The following is a 12,206-nucleotide window of genomic DNA, read 5'->3' on the forward strand; positions in this document are numbered from 1 at the left end:
AACACACAATGGAGAAAAGAAAGCCTCTTCAACAAATGGTGTTGGGAAAACTGGAAAGCCACATGCAAAAAGAATGAAACTCGACTACAGCCTGTCCCCGTGTACTAAAATTAATTCAAAATGGATCAAAGACCTAAATATAAGACCTGAAACAATAAAGTACATAGAAGAAGACATAGGTACTAAAATCATGGACCTGGGTTTTAAAGAACATTTTATGAACTTGACTCCAATGGCAAGAGACGTGAAGGCAAAGATAAATGAATGGGACTACATCAGAATTAAAAGTTTTTGCTCAGCAAGAGAAACTGATATCAAAATAAACAGACAGCCAACTATATGGGAACTGATATTTTCAAACGACAGCTCAGATAAGGGCCTAATATCCAAAATTTACAAAGAACTCATAAAACTCAACAACAAACTAACAAACAATCCAATAAAAAAATGGGAAGAGGACATGAACAGACACTTCTCCCAGGAAGAGATACAAGTGGCCAACAGATATATGAAAAGATGCTCAGCTTCATCAGTTATTAGAGAAATGCAAATCAAAACTACAATGAGATACCACCTCACTCCTGTTAGATTAGCTATTATCAACAAGACGGGTAATAGCAAATGTTGGAGAGGCTGTGGAGAAAAAGGAACCCTCATTCACTGTTGGTGGGACTGTAAAGTAGTACAACCATTATGGAGGAAAGTATGGTGGTTCCTCAAAAAACTGCAAATGGAACTACCTTATGACCCAGCAATCCCTCTACTGGGTATATACCCCAAAACCTCAGAAACATTGATACGTGAAGACACATGTAGCCCCATGTTCATTGCAGCACTGTTCACAGTGGCCAAGACATGGAAACAACCAAAAAGCCCTTCAATAGAAGACTGGATAAAGAAGATGTGGCACATATACACTATGGAATACTACTCAGCCATAAGAAATGATGACATCAGATCATTTACAGCAAAATGGTGGGATCTTGATAACATTATAAGGAGTGAAATAAGTAAATCAGAAAAAAACAAGAACTACATGATTCCATACATTGGTGGAACATAAAAATGAGACTAAGAGACATGGACAAGAGTGTGGTGGTTACCAAGGGTGGGGGGGGGGGAGGGAGGACATGGGAGGGAGGGAGGGAGAGAGTTAGGGGGAGGGGGAGGGGCACAGAGAACTAGCTAGAGGGTGACGGAGGACAATCTGACTTTGGGCGAGGGGTTTGCAACATAATTTGATGACAAAATAACCTAGACATGTTTTCTTTGAATATATGTACCCTGATTTATTAATGTCATCCCATTACCATTAATAAAAATTTATTAAAAAAAAAAAAAAAAAGAAATCCTGCCCTTGCTATTTCCTACATGTATAAATTTGTAACCAAACCTCTCTTAGTCTCTATAGCCTTCCCTGCAAAAACAGGGGCCGTATATTATTCAGGATAATGACTGGGAATGTGGTGAGCCCAGTTCCTCCAGTAGGGCCCATATATTCATGACATTCCACATCATCCAATTATTCATTTGGCCATGGCCCACAGGCACAGGAATTTGAGAGCTGTAATCTCTGTCTTTCATCTGGTCAAACCCCTTCAGTTTACAGATTACTAAACTAGTGGTTAGTTTGCAGAAGAGCTAGGACTAGAACTTAGGTCTTCTAGCTCCCCATCCAGTGTTCTTTCCAACTCAAGAGGCCAGATTGGGAGCACATGAAAACATATTAATACAAACTCCTCACATAACCCTAGCAAACAACCTCAAGTCCATCTCAAAGACATGCCTCGCACACAGACATGCTCACTCCCAACACTTCAATGGTATGGAGTCTGATAGTTTCTTAAAGTGAAAGTTGTACCTAGAACAGTGGTCTAAGACAGAGGAAGGAGACTGTCTGAGCAATAAAAATAAATTGAATATTTATAGAGTTGCCTGATTGAGTCCCAGTTTTTCTGAATTCCTCTTTTGTCATACACACTATACTACTTTCCATATTTATTCTATTTTCAAAGAATAAAAAAGGGAGGAAAAGATTGGTTTGGGGTCAAATACTAGATCCTTCTCTTAGAGATACAAAATGACCTATATCATTGACACTACAAAGTTTATTAAAAATCTGTTTGATTCTTCTTAAACTAGCATTTTCCAATCTTAATCTGACAATAGAATCCTCCTCCCCAGCCTACTGAATGTGAAAAAAATGCTCCACAACATATACAGGCCAATGGTCCCCAGAGCAGCTGCAGCACCTGGAAAGAGGGTAGGAATGTGAATTGCTGGGTCCTGACCCAGAAGTATAGAATTAGAAGCTTGTGGAATGTTTTACCAAATCTTCTAGGGATGCTGATGAGAGCAAAAGTTTGATAGCCACTAATCTTGGCACACCATGAGGTTGTTTACATCATGAATATAGGTTGTTGGGGAGGTTCTCTTAGGAGCAATGGCTTTCAAACTGCTCCTCAGGGGTGAAGAGAGCAAAGGAACGGGAGACAGATGAAAGTATGCTGTGTTTCAAGGCAGGTCGCTTACAGCATCCCCACCCTGCTTGGTTTTTTTTAAACATATATTAGGCTACAGATTAAGACTTTACTTCAAGATTTTATTTATTTATTATAGAGAGGGGAGAGAGAGAGAGAGAGAGAGAGAGAGAGAGAAGGGGGGAGGAGCAGAAAGCATCAACTCCCATATGTGTCTTGACCAGGCAAGCCCAGGGTTTTTTTGAACCGGCAACCTTAGCATTTCCAGGTTGACGCTTTATCCACTGCGCCACCACAGGTCAGGCATTAAGACTTTACTTCAGTGAAAGTTTTCACAGCTCAAATAAAAGTTTGAAGCTTGCTGTTAAGAAATTTTAAGAAGTTCAGGATCTGGATCATTTAGGGTCCTTTGATGGCTTCAGGCTAGAGTAGAAGCCCCAGGAAGACCCCAGAGAAAACAGGGATTGAGATGCCCACTGTATGACTTCATAGTTATCCTTCTCTTCTATACCCAAGAACCAAAAATGTGTATTTGTACTTGCTGGGAATGTGGCTAACTAGAAAAGACATAGACCTATGCTCTGATTGTCATTTCCAAACCTTCTGAAGATAAGTTTAGCAACACAAGGATTGTTCTTAGAGACAATGAAAATTTATCATCCAGATTCTATTAATACTGTTAAATCTAAATCATCTATGTAAATCATTAGGATAATTTTTACCAATTAAGATTTGGTAGTTTAAAAATAAACAAGAATCATGTCCTACTTCTCATTCCTACCTCATTCCAATACTGACGACTATTTGTTTATCAGATTGTGAGGACAGGGATATTTAACTGGTTTTTGTCCCCTCTCCAACACACAGACCAGCAGCTCACACATAGCAATCATTTAATAAATGTCAACTGAATAAATGACTTGTAACATATTTAACAGTTATAGATTTGGTGCAATATGTATGAGTCTTCTTTTCTTCACACCTACACCAACACTGGCTATTCTCTTATTTAAAAATGTTTTTCAGGCCCTGGCCGGTTGGCTCAGCGGTAGAGCGTCAGCCTGGTGTGCGGGGGGCCTGGGTTTGATTCCTGGCCAGGGCACGTGGGAGAGGCGCCCATTTGCTTCTCCACCCCCCCCCCTTCCTCTCTGTCTCTCTCTTCCCCTCCCGCAGCAAAGGCTCCATTGGAGCAAAGATGGCCCGGGCACTGGGGATGGCTCCTTGGCCTCTGCCCCAGGCACTTGAGTGGCTCTAGTCTCAGCAGAGCGACGCCCCGGAGGGGCAGAGCATCGCCTCCTGGTGGGCAGGGCGTGCCAGGTGGATCCCGGTCGGGCGCATGCGGGAGTCTGTCTGACTGTCTCTCCCCGTTTCCAGCTTCAGAGAAGATACAAAATATATATATAAAATATAAAAATGTTTTTCAGAACAATAGGAAAAAATAGTATCTTGGCTTTCCACCCATTATAGTTAACAAAGATCAAATTTTTGATGGCACTTTTGGTCAGAGTGTGGAGTAACAGCCACTCCGATACATGGTTAGTACAAGTGTAAATTGCTACAATCCCTATGGAGAAAATTTGGTAATATCTACAAAATTAAAAATACGAATACTCCTGACCTAGCAATTCTACCCTTTGGGAAATGTCCTACTGATGTATTCTCACATAAGCCAAATAACCTATGTATAAGGTTTTATGGCAGTATCATAAAGGCAAATGATGGTAAATAGTGGAAATATTTTAAATAGTAGACTCATAATATGTATTATGGTATATAAACACATAATTAAATATTATGCAACTGTTGAAAAGAATAAGGCTCCAACTTTTCTGTATGGCAGAAAAGTTGTATTTGAAAAAAATGTTGGGGAGATAAAATACAAGGCAGCTGTATATGTAGTGATATAAAAAGCTTACCAGAATAACTGTTATGGGGGAAGAAAAGTATAGAACGTTGTGCATAGGATTATATACGTATGTATTTTATATATACACACACATATAAATAATACATACATGTGTAAATGTATATGTATACACATTCCCATATTCATGGGCAACCATTAAAGTGGCCCATAAAAAAACTGGTAATGGTGATTGTCCCTGGGGAGGAGAATGGACTGGTTGGAGGATAGCAGAGGAGGAAAGAAATATACTTTTATTGTATAGTTGTATATAATTTTGTATTCTAGAAATTTGTACCATGTGCATATACCTGTTCAATAATACATACATACATACATACATACATACATAAATAAATAAATAGAATTTATGTCTCATTTTAGTTCACAGTTTTTTAGAACAGATTTTTATGTACCTATTGACCACATCTAGGTCTTATCTCGTGAATTGTCTTTTCATGCTCTTGCATAGATATATTTTCTAAAACTCCTATAATAATATTAAAAACCATAAGCATTTTGGGAAAACCTACAATATCTCATAAAGTAGAGCTGTGTGTTGCTATGCTACTGGTGGCCATACCTTCACTTAAGGAAAAGCTGTTACAGCTCATATCACTGTTGCCTAAGCTCTCAGTGCTTTTTCTTGGCACAAAACACAATGAAGAAAATTCACTGAGGCACAAAACAGTTTCCACATTTGAAAAGCTACAACCATGATGAACCTTTGTGAGAAAGAACTTTTTATATTGGGGTTCTAAAAGCCAGTAATTATTAGTGTACATTTTTCTAGGTTTATGATGAATAAGTGTAAGGGACAATATTAAAATGTCATGCTAAAGTGAAAATAAAAAATTTGCCTAACTAGGTGGTGATGCAGTGGATAGAGTGTCGGACTAGGATAGAAAGGACCCAGATTCAAAACCCTGAGGTCACAGGATTGAGTGCGGGCTCATCCAGTATGAGCACGGGCTCATCAGCTTGAGTGCACGGTCACTGGCTTGAGCATGGGATTATAGACATGACCCCATGGTCGCTGGCTTAAGCCCAAAGGTTATTGGCTTGAAGCCCAAAGTCACTGGCTTAAGCAAGGAGTGACTTGCTCTGCTGTAGCCCCCTGGTCAAGGCACATATGAGAAAGCAATCATTGAACAATTAAGGTGCCGCAACAAAGAATTGATGCTTCTCATCTCTCTCCCTTCCTATCTGTCCCTCTCTCTGTCTCTTTCTCTGTTTCTGTCAAAAAATATAATAATAAAAAAAATCTTCCTAAAACAACTTATAACAAATATTACAGTTAAATATTAAAGAATTTAGAAGGTGACAACATGCAGCTTTTGCAGTCATTTTCCCTCTCATATAGCTTTTTAGGTTTGTCTAAGGCCCTCCTCATTTTCCTTTATACTTAATATAGGGATAGTCTTGGTTTTCAAATACCAACTTTGTCCAGTGGGACAAACTAGAATCCAAAGAACCACATTTGAGTCAACATAAGTTAACCTTTCCAAGGAAAGGGAGGCCTTGCCCAGCAGCATCTTCCTGCTGTCCTGTCAACCTCCAGTATGTGGAATTTCTTCTCTGATTTAAATGTTGGTCTGGCCAAGTGAAAAGGGAATTAAAAGATCCCTTTCATAGTGTATTGTGAACATTAAATTAAGTAACATGTAAACCTCTTAGCATAGGCACGGTGTCTTGCACTAGGAATGAACCTAACAAGTTATGAAGTCATTGCCATCATCATCGTCATCATCATCATCAAGACAAATCCAAGAATGTGGCCATTTATCAAGGTAAAGACAGAATAGACATAGAAAGCACAAACGAATCTGCATACCACAGTTCTAGGAATAGGAGGATCTTTAAATATTTCTTGACAAGTTGTAGAGAAACAGAACAAAAAAAAAAAAAAGCAGCTATTGTGCATACTACTTCAAGTAGCACCTTGTCACAGTTTGGATGCATTGCTTCCTCTTTATGTCTCTCACATAACATCACAATCGACACAACCAACCCGGTAAGGATGAGTATTTGTGGGAGGACTGAACAGTGAAGGACATAAGGGTAAGTGACTAACACAAATGAATTCACTGCAAAATACTTTGGTGGTTTCTCAATAAGTTAAGCATAGAGTTAGCATAGGATCCAGCACATCCACTCTAGGTATACACCCAAGAGAATTAATTGGAAACATACCTTCTAATAGAAATGGGGTGTCTTTGGGGGGTGATGAAAATATTCTTAAATGAGATAGTGGTACAACACAGTGACTACATTAAAAACCACTGAATTATTCACTTTAAAATGGAAAATTGTAGGTTGTGTGAATTATATCTTGATTTAAAAAAAGAAATGAATTCATTGATGGCTCCAAAGATTACCCATATCTCAGGTTAGGCAATGTAACCTAGAAAATGATTTGATGTTGTCCATGGAAGAAAAAAGCAGACACAACAATAGCACCAAAGAAAAGTTAAACACAAACTTGTAACAGTTAAAATAAAAAACAGGAAATAAAACACTGATGAGACTACTTACAAAATTTCTGTTATAATAAGATTATACCAAACAACTTAGGAAAACCATTTTTGTGTTATCCCTTGGGCCATATTATGAAGTCTTTCAATTTACTTTGGGGGATAACACTTCATGCAGGGATCACCTCTGTGAAGTAACGTTTAACATACAAACCTGACAGTAAATCTTCCCCTAGAGATATTATACTACCTACAGGGTCCCCAAAAGAGAGTTTGGAACAAAAACTAAGAATCATACAACAGCAGGCCAGAGGTGTGCATTCCACTCCCACTGCACACCGAGCAGCTTGTGAATATGAAGCGGAATTATTCCATGTTAAAAGTATAAGCAGCCCTGGCCGGTTGGCTCAGTGGTAGAGCGTCGGCTCTGTGGCGTGCAGGGGTCCCGGATTTGATTCCCGGCCAGGGCACACAGGAGAAGCGCCCATCTGCTTCTCCACCCCTCCCCCTCTCCTTCCTCTCTCTCTCTTCCCCTCCCGCAGAAAGGCTCTGTTGGAGCAAGGATGGCCCGGGCACTGGGGATGGCTCCTTGGCCTCTGCCCCAGGCGCTAGAGTGGCTCTGGTCATGGCAGAGCGACGCCCCGGAGGGCCAGAACGTCGCCCCCTGGTGGGCGTGCCGGGTGGATCCCGGTCGGGCGCATGCAGGAGTCTGTCTGACTGTCTCTCCCTGTTTCCAGCTTCAGAAAGATTAAAAAAAAAAAAAAAAAGTATAAGCACCCTGACCTGTGGTGGCGCAGTGGATAAAGCATTGACCTGGAAAACTGAGGTTGCTGGTTCAAAACCCCAGGCTTGCCCAGTCAAGGCACATATGAGAGTTGATGCTTCCTGCTCCTCCCCCTTTCTCTTTCCTTCTCTCTTCTCTGAAATGAATAAATAAAGTCTTTAAAAATTTTAGGAAGTACATATATAAGCAGGTTTGTTTTTTTTCCATGATGATAGTAACCAGGGCAAACAGGAGCATTATTGTTTTCTCTTTTTTTACCTCCTACATTGGTCCACCTCACCCCCTTAACTGCCTTTCTAGAACATTTCAGTCAATTGGTCCCTTTGCTCTTCAGAATCAATCGATTCTAAGGACTCAAGTTAAATCTAACACATTTAAATCTTCTAAAAATACTTACTTACTTTACATTATAAGCTAGTCTCTTGAACTTCACAAAGATCTACTACTAGTAGAAATTTTGTAAAAGAATTTTAAATATGGGTTTTTTTCCTCCTGGATTTTCCTGGAAAAACTACTTCAACCAACTGCCCTAGAGCTTTTGCTGAGGGAAAAAACAACTTTAATTTCAGAACAGTATTAACTGGTCAGAGAAATAATATATTATATGCAACAATAATCTCTTATTCAAACATACAGTTTCCTAGGCATTTTGATTCTATGCATCAATAATTTTTAACCCTCATCTGTTAACTATAGAAGCTTAGGTTTTCCAAGTTGATTAGGTACAAGATCCTTAGTTTAACTGCATCAGGCTTTTTAAAATATTGTAAAAATGGCTCAGATTCTTTTCCTGTGACTCTGTTCTACCATTCTTCATTTCATTTTCTTTTTTATTTCTGCTTAATAAGCACTCAAGTAGCCAATGCATATCTTTGTATCTAGCTATTGGCTCCTACCCCTTCACCTTTGTCAGTTAATTTCTGTTTTTATCTAATTTCATGCAATTTCCAGGCTACATGGGTGTGCTGGGGAATTAAAAATGGGTTGAGGGTTGGGGGTGGGCTCTCTGTGGAGAAAAAGCACAGATTTGGAGCATTTGCCGATTTTCATGGTTTAATACTCCTGCCACTGCTGACTTTAAACTCTCACTGCCACGTCAGTGAACGTGGATTTGGAAGACACCCCGAGACAGAAAAGACTTAAATAAACTCAAGCAGAGATAATAGCTAATTAGGAAGCAATAAATTTTGAGTATTTATTACCTTTATTATTAATATAGTTTATTTAATTGTAAGCTTATGTGCTTTAAATTTTTAATAATGGTTATGTTTAATATGGCTTCACAAAAATCCTGAAATTTAGCAGTTGGCTTTTGTGAGCCAGTACGAGCCAGCTCCAGCACACCACTGATTACTGGATATATGAAAATCTATATATCACCATAGTATGTTGTGGCGTGGCCAGGCATGGCCCAGCTTGTTGCCGAGGGGCTGGGTCTGAAACTGGATGAGCCCCATGGGGATGCACGAGGAGAGAAGAGGCAGACTGAGCTAGAAGAACCCGACATGAAGACAAGATATCAGTTCCTTATTTATCTTACTTGTTCTCCTTCAATCTCTCCCAAAACTACGCTAAAATAAAAGGAATAAAAAATACACATAACACAATAGTAGTCAATCCCCATTATTTGCAGATTGTGTATTTGTGAACTTGCCTACTCTCTCTAAAACTCTTTTCTAACCCCCAAATCAATACAATGCTTTCACAGTCATTTGCGAGCATCTCAAAGTGGTGAAAACTCTGTGTCTCCTGACACCCATGTTCCCAACTGAGGTTGAACAAGGCGACACTCTGCCTTTTTGTTTCAGCTTTCACGCTGTAAATAAGTATCCTTCTCATAGTCTATGTAGTGGTATATTTTTCTTATTTTTGTTAGCTTTTGTTGGTGATTTTTCTGAAATGCTATCTAGTGTTCCTAAGCACAAGGCTGTGATGGACCCGATGAAAACAATATGTTTATTGGAAAACCTTTATTCAGGCATGAGTTACAGCGCTGTTGGCCATGAGTTCAATATTAATGAATCAATGAAATATATTAAATAAAGTTTCTCTAAACAGAAATACACATATTACAAGGTTATGAATTCATCAGTCAATGAGGCTCACAGGTACATAACCCCATATTTCCCCTTGGATTAATGGTTCAGTATTTACTAATTCAGGGTTTGGAGAAACTTTGTGGAAAATAATTAATGAAAATAATAAGAACTGATTGCATAATGGCAAGAAGAATGGAAGAGAAGACTAGAACAATTAAGTTTGGAAGTTGCAAGGCAGATGGATGAATGGATTTGGCTCATCACAGAGTGGCAGAGTGAAGCAGGACCTCGGACAGGCTCAGAAACAGAAGAGCAAATAAGGCAGGTATAGCTCAAAACAAGAAGAAAAAGTAAAGGTATGTATAAGAAGCTGTTAGATCCATGTTTCATAACCCCAACCCAGCAGACAAGTTTTTCCAACCCAGGCAGAAAACTAGAGATTGATTCCCTACAGTAGTCAATCCCAAATTGGTTCTCAATTCAGGGCCACCATGCAGAGGATAAGGGTGCCATCCTGAAATTGGAAAATTCAGTGAAAGTCCACATATTGAATAAGACCATTGGCCCATTTCCCCCAACTGAGCCCAGAGAACCCTAGCTAGAGGTAGAAGACTGAAGGATGTCCCTCTGGGCATAATGCCTGAGCCAAAGAAAACACCTGCATATATCGGGCAAAGGAGGTAGGGATCACCAATGAAACAGATCTCTCAGATGATCCTATGGTGAAGCCTACAGACCAAGATCACTTCTCTGATGAATGCACATATACACCTTCTAATCACCTTTGTTATGCCTTACTCTTAAATATGTGACAGCCAACAACAACTAGAGATATTTGAAGAGAGAGCATCTAACATAAAAAAGACGAAAACAAACAGAAAACCTTCAATAAAAATTTTTTAAATTTCCTAGAACTGAAAGATATATTTCCAAGGGATAGGAAACCATAATGGCACCTTTTTTTTTTTTTTTGTATTTTTCTGAAGCTGGAAACGGGGAGAGACAGTCAGACAGACTCCCGCATGCGCCCGAACGGGATCCAGCCGGCACACCTACCAGGGGCGATGCTCTGCCCACCAGGGGGTGATGCTCTGGCCCTCCGGGGCGTCGCTCTGCCACGACCAGAGCCACTCTAGCACCTGGGGCAGAGGCCAAGGAGCCATCCCCAGCGCCTGGGCCATCTTTGCTCTAATGGAGCCTTGGCTGTGGGAGGGGAAGAGAGAGACAGAGAGGAAGGAGGAGGGGTGGAGAAGCAAATGGGCGCTTCTCCTATGTGCCCTGGCCAGGAATCAAACCCGGGTCCCCCGCACGCCAGGCCAATGCTCTACCGCTGAGCCAACCGGCCAGGGCCATGGCACCTTTTTTCAATAGTGATTCTGGGTGCTAGAAGACACTGGACAAAGCACCTCAAAATTCCAAGAGAAAATAATTTCCAACTTCAAATTCTACACCTAAACTATCAAATGAAAGGGCAGAATTAAGAGTTCTCAAAACATGTAGCTGTCATGTCATGTACCCTTTCTGAGGAAGTGACTAGAGGAGAAAATCCACCAAAAAGACAATATTTCCAACCCCCCCCCCAAAAAAAAGAGACATGGCATGCTGGGTTTGACCAATGACCAAGTAAAAGTGATATAGGCAAGACATTTCATTTTCTCTTATGTAACAAAAAGTCTGAATATTGATTTAACCAAAAATTATGATTAGGAGTAGGTTAAAGGGGAAGTGAGTGTGCATTTGGGGAGAAGCACTAAATCCACATATTCCTTTGTAGAAAAATCAATACACAATATCTACAATTGAATTAAAATGGAAGAAATAGCAATATAAGCAAGTTATAAATTACAAAGGCAAATGAGAAGAAACAGCTAAAAATGTTATAAGGATTACATAGAAAAAAATTGAATGAAGGGAGGGGTGGACAGAAGAGTGCTGCTTTTCATTATGAATCTTGAATATCTAATTTTTTTTTTTTTTTTGCATTTTTCTGAAGCTGGAAACAGGGAGAGACAGTCAGACAGACTCCCGCATGCGCCCGACCGGGATCCACCCGGCGCGCCCGACCGGGATCCACCCGGCACGCCCACCATGGGGCGACGCTCTGCCCACCAGGGGGCGGTGCTCTGCCCATCCTGGGCGTCGCCATGTTGCGACCAGAGCCACTCTAGCGCCTGAGGCAGAGGCCACAGAGCCATCCCCAGCGCCCGGGCCATTTTTGCTCCAATGGAGCCTTGGCTGCGGGAGGGGAAGAGAGAGACAGAGAGGAAGGTGCGGCGGAGGGGTGGAGAAGCAAATGGGCGCTTCTTCTGTGTGCCCTGGCCGGGAATCGAACCCGGGTCCAAGGCACGCTAGGCCAACGCTCTACCGCTGAGCCAACCGGCCAGGGCAAATATCTAATTTTTAAAACCATGTATAATTTTGCCTGACCAGGCGGTGGCACAGTGGATAGAGTGTTGAGCTGGGACATGGGCAGAGTACCCAGGTTCGAAACCCCGAGGTCACCAGCTTGAGCACGGGCTCATATGG

At 40.8% G+C, this 12,206-nt stretch overlaps 1 protein-coding gene across 1 annotated transcript in view; it reads right to left on the bottom strand.

Moving 5' to 3' along the window:
- Window positions 1-12,206, bottom strand: part of MCC (MCC regulator of WNT signaling pathway) — a 550,138-nt gene that overhangs the window by 463,028 nt on the left and 74,904 nt on the right. The gene's annotated exons all lie outside the window — the stretch shown is intronic.

This window comes from Saccopteryx bilineata, chromosome 4, assembly GCF_036850765.1.
Source record: "Saccopteryx bilineata isolate mSacBil1 chromosome 4, mSacBil1_pri_phased_curated, whole genome shotgun sequence".
In the NCBI taxonomy this organism is placed as follows: Eukaryota; Metazoa; Chordata; class Mammalia; order Chiroptera; family Emballonuridae; genus Saccopteryx; species Saccopteryx bilineata.